General features: G+C 39.7%; 1 protein-coding gene across 2 annotated transcripts in view; it reads left to right on the forward strand.

Annotated features, from left to right (window-relative positions):
* Nucleotides 1-12283, forward strand: part of DAAM1 (dishevelled associated activator of morphogenesis 1) — a 155343-nt gene that overhangs the window by 88756 nt on the left and 54304 nt on the right. The gene's annotated exons all lie outside the window — the stretch shown is intronic.

Raw genomic sequence — 12283 nt, forward strand, 5'->3', positions numbered from 1 at the left:
AAGTAAAAAATTACTGGATTAGAAGGTATTCATGTAAAAAAAGGAAAACCCAACATTTAGAAAATGAATATTATTCCATTCAAATACCCATCAAGCCATACAAAAATACAAAATGTTAGAAGTACAAAAAAATGGATAATTCACCCAACGTCATGTTTATTTGGTTTGACTGCAAAGGAAGCTGCTCTGTGCGTGGTTCACCCTTCCTCTCCTCTAGACCTCTTCACACCCTCAGCTCCAGCCCCAGGCAAGTTGTGTTTCCATCTCTCAAGTTCTTGACTCATTACCAAGCACAGGAAGTTCCTCTGAGGCCTCCGCCACTTCCCTGATGGGTGACTAAGGTGCAGTTTGCGCAAATAGGCAGATTAGCTGTGGCTGGAATTCACACAACTGGTCTCTTTTCTCCTCCTCTAACCACAGTATCTTTATCTCAAACATCTCCTTATAAAAACTGTGAAAGCCTCTCTTCTTTCTTGCACTCCTTGACTCCTTTGAATATTAAGAAATTGCGATGTGCAACTTGCTGTCGGTCTGTCTGTCCCCAGTCCTAAATTCTGAGCTAGTGTCTATGTGCAAGTCAACTTTTGGATTTGGGGATTGTTGATCCTTCAGTCCAGAAGTACTCTGTTTTGTTCTTTAGAGCATGTAAAAGCAGTGACTCTGTATCTGCTTCATGGTTACCACCTCTCTTTGGTATCCCCTCATACTTAGATTTCTTCATTGAGTAAGCTCTTTATCCAGGGCTTTGCCTTCTTTGTAATTAGGGAACACCAGGCTGCCAGAGGGTGGAGAGAATGACCTTGTGCTTGTGTTCACTTATAATCATTCAAACAACAATAAAAATAAGTAAGCAGTATACAGCTGAGAGAAAGTAAGATCATTTCTTAGTTGGACAAACTCATGAATGTAGAGGGGGTTGCGTTTCCTGTGGAGCCCTATTTTCTGCTCTGGAATGGAGGCTAGAGAATCAACGTCCACAGCTTTCAGTCTGTGCTTGTCACTCATGGCTACATTGGCGGGGCACTAGGGGGAGAACGCTCCTGCTTAGGCTCCAGTCACCGAGAGAGACTTGGAGCTCTGGGTTTGAATGGAAGCCCTTGCTTGGGAGGGCAATGGAGCTCCGATGCCACAGAGCGACTATCTTTGGGTTCCCAATCTTAATTCTCAAGCAGGTCCCTTTTGACTTGCAGAGTTAGGAGTACATGTCTTGACTGCAGAGTTAGGAGTACATGACTACCTTGGAGCTCTCAATCTTTGCCATAGAGTATTTATCAGCAGTGCTTTTGCGGAACCAAGGTTCTAACTGCAGCTGTGGGAGGCCCTTGAGCCCCTTGCCTCTGTGGATTGAAGCACATAAGCACGACTCCATTTCACTTCCAGGGTTCTATATCTGCACGTGTAGAATTGCACATTGAGTGAGTGCTCTTCTGAGTGATAACTCTCTCTCTGATGGAAAGGAATCTCTCTGGATCTCAAATCTGAGAATCCAGATGTAGCTGCCCAGCCTGTTCTGGTTATTGCCAGCCCAATGGACCCCTGAGGGACATACAGCACAGTAAACAATGCACATCCTTTGTTTCAATATTCCGTAAGACGGTGGCTTCCTTCCTGGGTTAACTGAGCATATGATGAAGAACCTCAGGCAGAACTGACAAAAAGGTTTATCTTGATTACTAACTCTGAACAGTTGGGGGTTGGAGCCTGGAGCACTTTGAGTAGTATTCAGAGGTTATGAATGGATTCAAGAAGAATAGCGTGGTAACTGATTAGCAGTGTCTGCTGTGACACATGATGGGAAAATATATCATATGTAGCAAATAAGCTGTCTTTGCCCTTGAGGGCTCCTCTTGCTCCTAGATTATAGTTGGATGTAAGTATCATATCTCATGCTTCTTTTCTCCTGGGGTCTCTCCCTGATTCTCTGCTGACTCTCTGCTATGGCACCTACTTTCATAGCAAGAATGCCCAAAGCCTGCCTGACTGCACCATCTCCATGAGACAGATTTATGAAAGACATCAATGGAAGGAGGAAGTATCCACTTTGGAAAAGAGATCAGAGAAGAACAAAACCACTTTTTCTGAGCTTTGCATGTATCTATATTTGTATATAATTATACATGTATAAAATAAATTTACATTTATATGAAATAAATAAATAAATAGATTTATTTATTCTTTTCACTAATAGTTCTGGCACACTTATTACTATTGGATTCATATTATGCTTGGTGCATTTCAGGGTTTCACCGAACCCCTGCAAAGTAGGAAAAAGCTTTGAGCTTCCAGTATAAGTTAGAATGTGCTGCTAATACCTCTAATTTAGGCTTCTCCAAATTCCCTGTACTTCAGGAACCTAGTACTTTGTGAAACTAGACACAGATTACAGTAGAAAGTCTAGCAAAGAATGCCAACTCTAAATATTTGACTTAGGCAATCTTTTATCTGTCCCCATACATATGTTTCTTCAGTTTCTAAGATGTCCTTCCACATGTCTTCACATTTAAATATAACACAGATAGTGGCCTCTTCCAACAGATGCTTTTCTTTATTTTCTTTTGCCAAAAATGCTGTCATTGATTCAGTTGTATGTCACAGAGTCAATGATGGCTTGAAGTCAGAAATATGATTATGACTCTCCTTCTAGGGGACCATTAACCCTGTCCTAGCATTTTCAGTCAAGAATGCTTCCGTGACTGGAATATGTCTTTGTAGGCTTACTGTTTCCCCTCATTCTCTTCTTAGTTTAATTACTGTTTTCCAAAGCCCTCTCTTTATAGCCTCGTGTTAAGCATTATATTGCAAATCATAAACACACTTGGATTGTTTTCCCAAGAGCAGGTTTCCGAACATCAAAACCTGCTTTTCAGCATTCTGAAAGGCTGGTCTGGTAGCTGCAAATCTGGTAGCAAGATGCGAGGCAACAAAGGCCATTGACACTGCTGATTGGCTTTCTGCACCGCAGAAGGGCAGTGATGTGTGTGCAAACGTGTACATTTACCCACCAGCTGGTCCACACTGTACCTAGGCTTGTAGCCCTCCATGGTGACATGTGGGTCAAAGACTTGACTCTTAACAAGCTACATAGAAGTGATTTGCTTTATGTCACTGTGTACTTTTGTGTCATAGGCAACAGGGAAATATGAGCTTGTATCATTTCTGAAAATAGTAATTGGAGAATGTTTCTTTGTCTTTGCCATGAAAATGAGGGGGAATTGTCATCTAAAATTGGCTTCAGATGTTGGAGTCATACTGATTGAGATTTTTAAGCTCCAGTCATATTCCATTCTGTGAAGTGCTTTGCGAAAGAAACAACTTGTTAATAAACAAAACAAGTAAATGTCTTGTAGTTTGGGAAGTGATGTAAAGTCTCAGCTTTTAGTTCTAGGTAAGAATTGTAAATATTTTTTTAGATATATCAGAATATGAAATGCATTGCCCCCCAGGATCCTATACCATATGACTTAGGATTTCAAGTCTGTGAAGTCAGCCAAGGCATTTTTAGGAAAGAAGGTGTTGGGACAGTCATACCCCTGAGCTATTTCAGAAATGCAACTGGTTTCTTTATTCTCTTGGAGTCTTATTGTTACTTGTCTCTTTGTTTCATTGCTGCTCTTCCCCATCAAGAGACTAGATCTCTTCAAAGCGGCACTCTTTTCTTGCTTTTCTGGGGTGTTATTTGCGGGAGGAACCAAAGTGATAGCTGATTGAGAACTGCAGTGCAAGCCAGATTTTCAATGTGCTGTGTTTCATTTCAGGTCATTACGAAATTTTTGATGATTTTTACCAATGTAAATACAGTTTGTGACAGTAAGAAAAACAAATAATTAACATTTCATGCTATCAAGGAAATGTGTCAAAGCATTTTTCCCAGTAGAGCTTAAGAATATTTACACTTGATTTTTATTTTAAAGATGCATTGATAAAGACTGGAGTTCAATAAAAATACAGAAGTTACTAATACTTCATTGTTTGTTTATATCAAGATGAGAAGAGAGAGTGAAGTCTATAAATGTATACAGTCCTTTGTAGCTATATTTGGAAAGACTGAGAACCTATTGTCAGAATAAGTTTGTGATCTTGTAAAAAAACTTCCAATGCTCAAGTTTGGAAACATATTTTTATGTCTCCTGTCTTATAGTCATGGATCACTAACAAGGAAATCAGGGAGCTTTGTTCTTTTATTAATATTTATGCATTCTAACACCTAGAACAGTGTCTAGGTCATTATGAAACTCAATAAATGTTTATTGAGTGAGTAAATGAGAGAAAAGGGAAGCAAATGACTTTTTAGATTTAGCACAGCACTGTGAATTTTAAGTATGACGACAGAAGGTTTTTGTTCCTATCCTGCGCTTGAGGAGCCCTATGTTCAGAAGTATTGTGTTAGTATTGCTCCCAAGTTATGCTAAGTGCTACTCTTAAATGGCATCTGGCTTCAGACCAAACTATTAGGCAACAGTGGTCAGATTTAGCTTATTTTCTGGCTGGAGGTGGGAGGGGATGGGGCTTGGGTCTAAACTCACTGAGCTCACAGCTTTTGGTTTTTTGTTTTGTTTTGTTTTGTTTTGTTTAGAAGTACTCCAACGATTTGCCCAACACCTACCTGGGCAGGATAGGGGAGAAAGTGCAGCTGTGCTTGTAAGAGGGCTAGGGTGGAGGGCGTCAGTGGTTCGGAGTCAGGGACTCTGATTCCCACAGCCTAGACAGGGCAACAGAAACAGGCAGCATGAGGTGAAGTGGTCAGGCTGCGGTAGGTGTTCTTGAGCAAGAGCTTTGGGCAGGCCTGAGCAATTGGGCAACTTAGGTGTGAGGAGCCTGGCACGGAGTGTTTGTCACACAGCTTGACTTCCACGTTACACCTTCACAGATTGTGTATTCTCCTCAATCAGGAAGTACCAGTCATACATCTCTTATTTTCCTACACTGTAATTATATTGAAATGGGGGGGAGGGGACACTGAATTTTCTGTGTGTAGCACTCTGCAGAGTGATCTCTGCTTTTCACCATCTGAGCTATTTAACAAATCTGAAAATTGTTTTAAAAGCCTGATAGTGCAAATAATTCTTGTCCATTGAAATGCAAATTGTCCAATGCAATTATTACTGTTCTGTTGATCAGTTTTATACCTATTTGTAAATAGATGCATATATATATATATATATATATATATATATCTTTGCTCCTTGGATTCTCTTCTGAACCCGTCGTAACATCTTACCAGGTCTCTCATTTATTAATGAGTTCACTAAAATCTTTGACATCCGTTCATGACATAATTTTACCTTTTAAAAAGTTATCCTCTGTCAATATCGAATTTTTAACTTAGAGGATTGATAAAGGGGCTCACATTCTAAATGATCTGAGATCTTTAATAATATTTTAGGCTGGAGTGTATGATATGATCCCAGGAGGCTCTCTATGGGAACACATGCATTGCATATCAATTCTAGTAAGCTTCATATCTGCGTAGACAAAAAAAGGGAAGAAGGAGGGCTCCAGAGTTCAGAAGAGGTGTCAGTCTTCACACGCATTCATGGAAGAGGTTCCCATGAGGTTTGAAGGGGTAGTGGGTGTACAGGAGAGGAGAGGGGCTCAGAAGTGTGATCCAGAGACCTGAAAAACAGTGCTCTAAAGGGTCTTAAACAGGCAGTTCCTATTCATTCATTTTTAATTCTTTAACTTATATTTATGTTTTAGAGATAAAGTGTCCTCAATCTTATAACAAACTAATTTCACTATTGCTAAAATACATATACTTAATAAAACAAGGACTGTACATATTTACCTCTGCTTCGCTATGGCATGTATCTTTATTTCTAAGTCATAAGTGCTGTTTGCTGTGGACCTTCAGGGGAGCAAGAACTTGTTCTTTTTCTTCTTGGGGAGACACTTGCGTCAGAGCTCTTTGGTTCCCCTCTCAGTAGAGACCATCTAGAGGTGTGCATCACCACCACCAGGCCGTGTGAGAAGAGCCCTTTCACAGGAATTGGGATATATTCATTGGAGTTATTTTTGTGAAGAATGGACATGAGGGTATGACGAACTTATGGAAAATGTGAGATTTATTTATGAATTGAGGAAGGTAAACTTGTGCTATACAGCCAGTGGAGAATTTTGGGCTTGGTTAAAGAGAAGACTCTGGGAGAACATAATAGCTTTATTCAAATTGTTTAAATGTTTGCTGGGTTATAGCTTATAGAAGAAATTAGATTTACTCCATGCAGTTCCCAGGAGCAAAACTAAGGCCAACAAGTGCTTGAAGTTACAAAGAGACATCTGTCAATTCAGTATGAGGTGAATTTCCTAACAGAGGACTAGCCGTGAAGCCTTCTCTCGGAGAGCACACAATCGATCACCTGCTGATGACTTATATAAAGGACTCCTAGGAGGAGAAACTCAAACTAGGATGTCTCTAGGGTCAAAGACCTAGCTATACAACTTCATGATGATTCTTCTTAAAAACATACAGATGTTTTGTAGCATTGAGGAAAATGGGGACAGAGGTTTTGCTTTTCTTCCATGATTCTAAATGCTAAATATGAAAGCCATTGTTACTGCCAAGTCACTCCCCAGTCTTTCCAGAAAATGAGTGACATTCTGAAGCTTAGGAGGACGTGCTGGATTTCCTGACAGATGAAAAGGCTGCTGTTCAGTGTGGGCCCAACCGGATTTTGGCAACAGATGCACTTGATGTATAAGTGTGTGGAAGTGGCCAAAAAAATGTAACCAGGATCAGCGGTCCCAGGCATCACATGACTATCTTGAAATGTGACAACATAGGAATTATTTTTTGAAACCAACTGCCACCCTTTGACAAGCTTCGGATGTAAGATCTAGTTTTAGCCCACTGTTAAGGGTTAAAGGTAAGCATTAGAAGGACTTAAGTAAAGCACCCGTCTCCCAACTCCAGGATGGTGGCCCTGCTGGTCTTCTCTTCCCAGTGAAAGATGAGTAAGATAGCAACAGTCAGGGGTCAGTATCAGGATATAAAGGACCATAGGAGGCTATGCTATTTTAACTCCTTTCAGGGAGTAGTGAGCTTGGTAAGAAGGCAGACTTTTCAGGTGTGGTAGGTCCTCCTTCTTCTCTAGAAAAAGTGCTGGTTCCTGGGCTCATTTCAAATACTTCATGAGCTGATCCTAACTTATAGTTGGGGTTTACTGGAGACAGAGTGGCTTCAAGAAGAAGAAAAAGCATGGAAAATAGTTGGTGATCAGTTAGATTTGAGAGCCAAACTATATCTAGCACAAGGGTCAACAGACTGCAGCCTGTGGGCCAGATCTGGCCAGTCACCTGTTTTTGTAAATGTGGTTCTATTAAAACATGGCAATGCTCATGCATTTAAGTTTTATCTGTGGCTGCCTTTTGTACTGTACAGTGGCAGTTTCATAGTTGCAGCAGGCTGTGTGGTCTGCAAAGCCTAAACTATTTATTATCTGGCCCTTTACAGAAAACGTCTGCCAACCGCTGGTCTCTAAGCTGTTCCTTTGCACTTCATCATGGCTATCTTTTGAGAAAAAATGCTGGTTACACTATTGCTGCGGCAGAGGGGAAAGTTAGCAGAAGTGATTATTAGCAAGGGCTTCCACAAAATATCTTCCCATCTTCCATCATACCTGCTCTTCCTTTCCTGTTCCTTTGATCCACTTTCACCCACGTTGACTCCTGTTTCCTGTCACTCACTTGAGTGTAATAAATGCCACACACAGCATGAAGACATTTTGACTTTTCAGTGTCTCTCTGACTAGAATTCTGTAAAAATTGTGGGTACACAATAAATTTATTTATTAGTATATGAGGGTGGACACAAGAAATCCAGAATAACAATGACAAATTAATGCAACAGGTGACTATTTTGATCATTACCAAAGGACAGAATTTCTTGCTCCTATAAATGATAACAGTTAACATGTTTTCTGATAGCATTTGCTTTACAAATGAAACAGGTGTTTATTAGTGTTTAGTTACATTTGTCCTGTACTGCAAGTTATCAGAATGGCATTTACTTTATACTATCATACCAAAATAATACCTTTCTGCTGTTGAAATTTGTTTGGTTAAACCTTAATATGTCCCTACTATTTTGGGGTTAATAGTACTCTTATACATGGCTAAAGGATTGTGAGCTAATCCAGACAGGGAAAGAATATGTCTGTCTTTTCTAACAAGTATTGTCTGAGAAACTCATGGGTATATAACAGAGCACGTGGAGACTTATCACTTTAGTTGGCCACGTGCTTGTTGCTTCAGCCTGTGATTTGTGGTCTTGTGCACAACACCAGAGCATGTTCTTTACCATTGACCAACCTTTGTAGAGCCCAACTTAGACCTTACCAAGAGCATCTTAAACTGAAGAAAAACTCTGCTAGTTCTTTCATATTATTACTTGGGAAATGACATTATTGAAATTTTGTCCTGTGTTATTTTCTAAAGTTTTTCTCTTTATAGACTTAATTTTTAAACTACTCTGAGTCCCAGTTATATTACTGAAAGCTTCAGCTGCTGTCAAGACATTGCTTGCCACACAAATATGTAAGTGTGGAAATTTAGAAAAGTTAGCATGCTTTGGAAATCATGGTTTCTTTCTCTGCACAGATAGTTGATATCAGGGTAATAGGGTTATGGTAAATTTTAGAAATAGAAAATCTGGTGAAATAAAGACAATTAGAGAAATGTTTTTAAATGTTTGCTGTGGAGAGCAAAGGTGTGTCCCAAGGATGGAGAACAGAAACATCCCAAATGTTTCAGAGTCTTGACTCAATGCATTTTATATTACACAGAACATCAGAAAAAGCAAAGCTCTTGTCCTAACAGAGCATGTAATGCTTCAGAACTTCTATTTTAATTGTCAAAATAGTGCATGTTCTTTGTAGAATAGAAGTATGGATTGTACAAAAGTTTTAAGTAAAAGTCCTACTGTTGCTGAGAGATGGCCGTTGTTAAATTTTATTGTATATATTTTCAGAAATCTTTGTGTATAAAGTGTACTTATTTTTTCTAGAGGTAGGAAGTAATATTCAGAAGTCCTTTTCCCTCAATATATTTGGTCATTTTTAATATCATTATGTAACTCTACTTCATTCTTGATTACTGCTACAAGATAATTTATTCAACCTTCCCCCTTTTTATTGGTTAACTTTATTATTCACAAATTCAAACAGCACTACTGTGAAGAAAAGTTCTTTGTAATACATATCTGTGCAAATCTAAATGTGGAATTATGGGCTAGATTCTTGAAAGTAGATTTACAGGGTCAAAGGCTTTATGTGTTTTAAATTTGAACAATTACTGCCAAAATTTACCTCCAAACTGGTTGCTCCAATTTTTTACAGTCCTAGTAACAGGAACTTAGAATAGCCACAGCTAGAGATTCTGAAGGAGTTTCATTATTATCCTAGCTTACATTTATTGAGCGTGTTCTGTGTATATTGTTTCTGTGCTTTTTTACTTGTATTAGCTTTATAAGTCTTCACAATGACCTGATGAGGTGGACACCCATTTTACTACAGATAAGGAAACTAAAACCGAGTCACACCGAGAGGTCACTTATCTTGCTTGCCTTTTAGTCACTTAAAGTAGTGACTGAGGATTCAAATGCGTGTCTGTTGATGGCGAGAGAAGTGACCATGTTTCTCATAGTGAAGTGGTTAAGAGAGAAAGGCCAGCTTTGCATTTAATGTGTATTGCTTGTGGTTCATTTTAGGTCTGATCTCAGAAAGAAATTGCTCTGATTCTTTCCTACTGACCCTGAATTTCGACCAGGTGACCTTTGGCAACTCACCTATCCTCTCTTTGCCTCTTGTTTCCTCTTTAGTAAAATGAGTACAATAACAACACTGACCTCATGGGGTAGATAAAATGAAGGGCACCATGCTTAGAACAGTGACACGTAAGCTATATATGTGTTAGATTTTGCTGTTGCTTCCATTATAACCTCCTTTATACATTTTATAAAATCTTGTATATTTTCTACTTGTTTCTCCAGAACAAGTACTTAGAATTAAGACAGATAGCTTAAAGAATAATACCTGTTAGAGGTGGGAAAACAAGGACTCAGTTGCCTTCCAGGAATATTATACACGTTGCAGTCCATCGGCCCTTTCTTTCATGGGCTTCCTAGGAGAGTATCTCTCTCTTGACATTTCTCAATGTCCAGTGCTCCTTAGAGTACTCCCAGGGAACAATCGCATTCATTTCCTTCTGTTCTGTGCCTCCATAGAACTCCAGACTCTGACAGCCACACCAGGTAGGAGAGAGTTGATTCACAGATGTGAATTTCAGTTGGCTGCTGTAGCACACATCTGTACAAAAGGACCAAGATCACACAAGGGAAACTGGAGATTCGTTGATAGAATGAAGAACTCTGAGAACTGCCCCCTAGGAATATAGTGATAACACTTGGTACATTTACAAGAAGTTTTCACATATGTGAGCTCATTTGCTTTTCTCAGCACTGAGGCATGTGAAATAAAAATAAGTCCTCCCCTTATTTTGACTACAGTATCTAGGTCTACTATTAATCTGTTTACATCATTAAAGCATTTACAAAGTGTAGCGATTTCTCTATATACATTAATCTTCAGTTTCTAAAAATGAGCTCTGTTTCATAACCATGACTATTAAGCTTACAACAGACAGGCTGTCATGGGACCCTGAACATGGGGCGTGATTTTGTTGTAGTTTTGTAAATTTGCCCTACTTTGGGGGAATAAAAAGATCTGGCACCTTCTATTTCATTTTATAGGTTCGAATACCATTGAGTACCATTGTGGGCTTTGGCTTGCTGAATACATCGCTGACAGTGGGATTTTGCTAACTTTACTGAACCCAGCAGAGAGAAGGGTTCATTTAGCCTTTGCACTGCCATTTAACTAGTTTATTAACATGTAAAATAATAATCAGGGGTTCTTCTAAAAACTCATCAGATTTTCTAAGCCTTTTAGAGCCATGGAAGTGTAATCGAGCCCAACTTCAAAGCTGCTGGGGTAGCCTTTGTCCCCATCATCTGGCTTGTTCAGTCTCCAAATGAAATTCATGCAACTGCCTGGGTCCAGATATCAGTTACTGCCAGCTTTTAATTCACTGGAAGCAATAGTTCCTTGGCCCCCTTTTTGTGACTACTTAAATAAAAGTTTTGAAATTACGTTTCTTTTATCTTACCCAAGTCGACCTGACAAGAAAGATTGCTTACAGGAAATGTATTTTTGAGAGCAAGTATAGAACTGAAATGAAAATCACCCCCCCTTCACCTTGAAACTGCTATCCTGAGGACTTGGATTCTGACACCAGTAAATAGGTAGTAACTACTTCATTATCTGATCAGCTATGAGTAACTGGTCTAGTATCTTCTCCAAGGGGACGGGACAGGGGAAGTTGATTGTACTAAGCTGCTCCCTGGAGGTGAAGCTAGAGAATAGCTGAAGTTTTCTTCTCGAGTCTGTTTGGTCACAAATGACTTGCAACACATAGGTTTGCAAATGTACCTGGAGATCCCCAACCACAATGTCATCATCTGATTGACTTGATGCTCCCATGGAGCCGCCTGATTTACTTGATTGATTGATTGATTGATTTAGGAGGTATGGGTTCAGTCTGGCACAGACCGCACATCCACAGAATCCCCGGCGGCTTCAAGTCACCTTGGTTTGTAAGACGCAAGACTGGCTGGAGCAGTTTAGGAATAGGTTCCTGATTTCCTTGGGTTTCAGTTCTCTTCAGCTGAGACACATCACATTTTTTATCCAAACTCTCAATCTGTCAGAGCCTGAGGTCTGGGCCTAGGACTACTGGGTGTTCATTTTATTATGCTCCATTCAATGTCAGGCTTTATTCTCCATCCTCATTGAAGCAGTACCTAGTTTTTGGTCATAACAGATTAAACCCTCCCTCCTTCAAAATTTTTGCTGTCTGCTAGAGTCAGAATAAACTAACTGAAAAAAATCTAGTTCACAACTGGCTAAATCCTGTGTTCATTTTTAAAGACAGCTTGGTCTTGTGCATTTCATCCAGGCAGCTAGTCCAGCAGTACTGTCCTCAGTGTGACACGGAACTTAGAGATCCTTTGTCCTTGCAGCAAACACAGTGCCCGGCCCAATGTTATTGTGGCCCTGAAGAAAAGTAACTTCACACCATGATGCGGCTAAGTTTCCACTTAAATGACTTCAGCACTCTCTGGAAACTGATCGGGGAGACCACCCTAGTTGAGAAGACAGTCTGATGATTGAAAGCCAACATTTACAGACAAATATTTTCTATCTCACTTCCTTCTAATGGTTTGTGTGGG

This window comes from Furipterus horrens, unplaced genomic scaffold (assembly GCF_987537825.1).
Source record: "Furipterus horrens unplaced genomic scaffold, mFurHor1.1.pri manual_scaffold_3, whole genome shotgun sequence".
NCBI lineage: Eukaryota > Metazoa > Chordata > Mammalia > Chiroptera > Furipteridae > Furipterus > Furipterus horrens.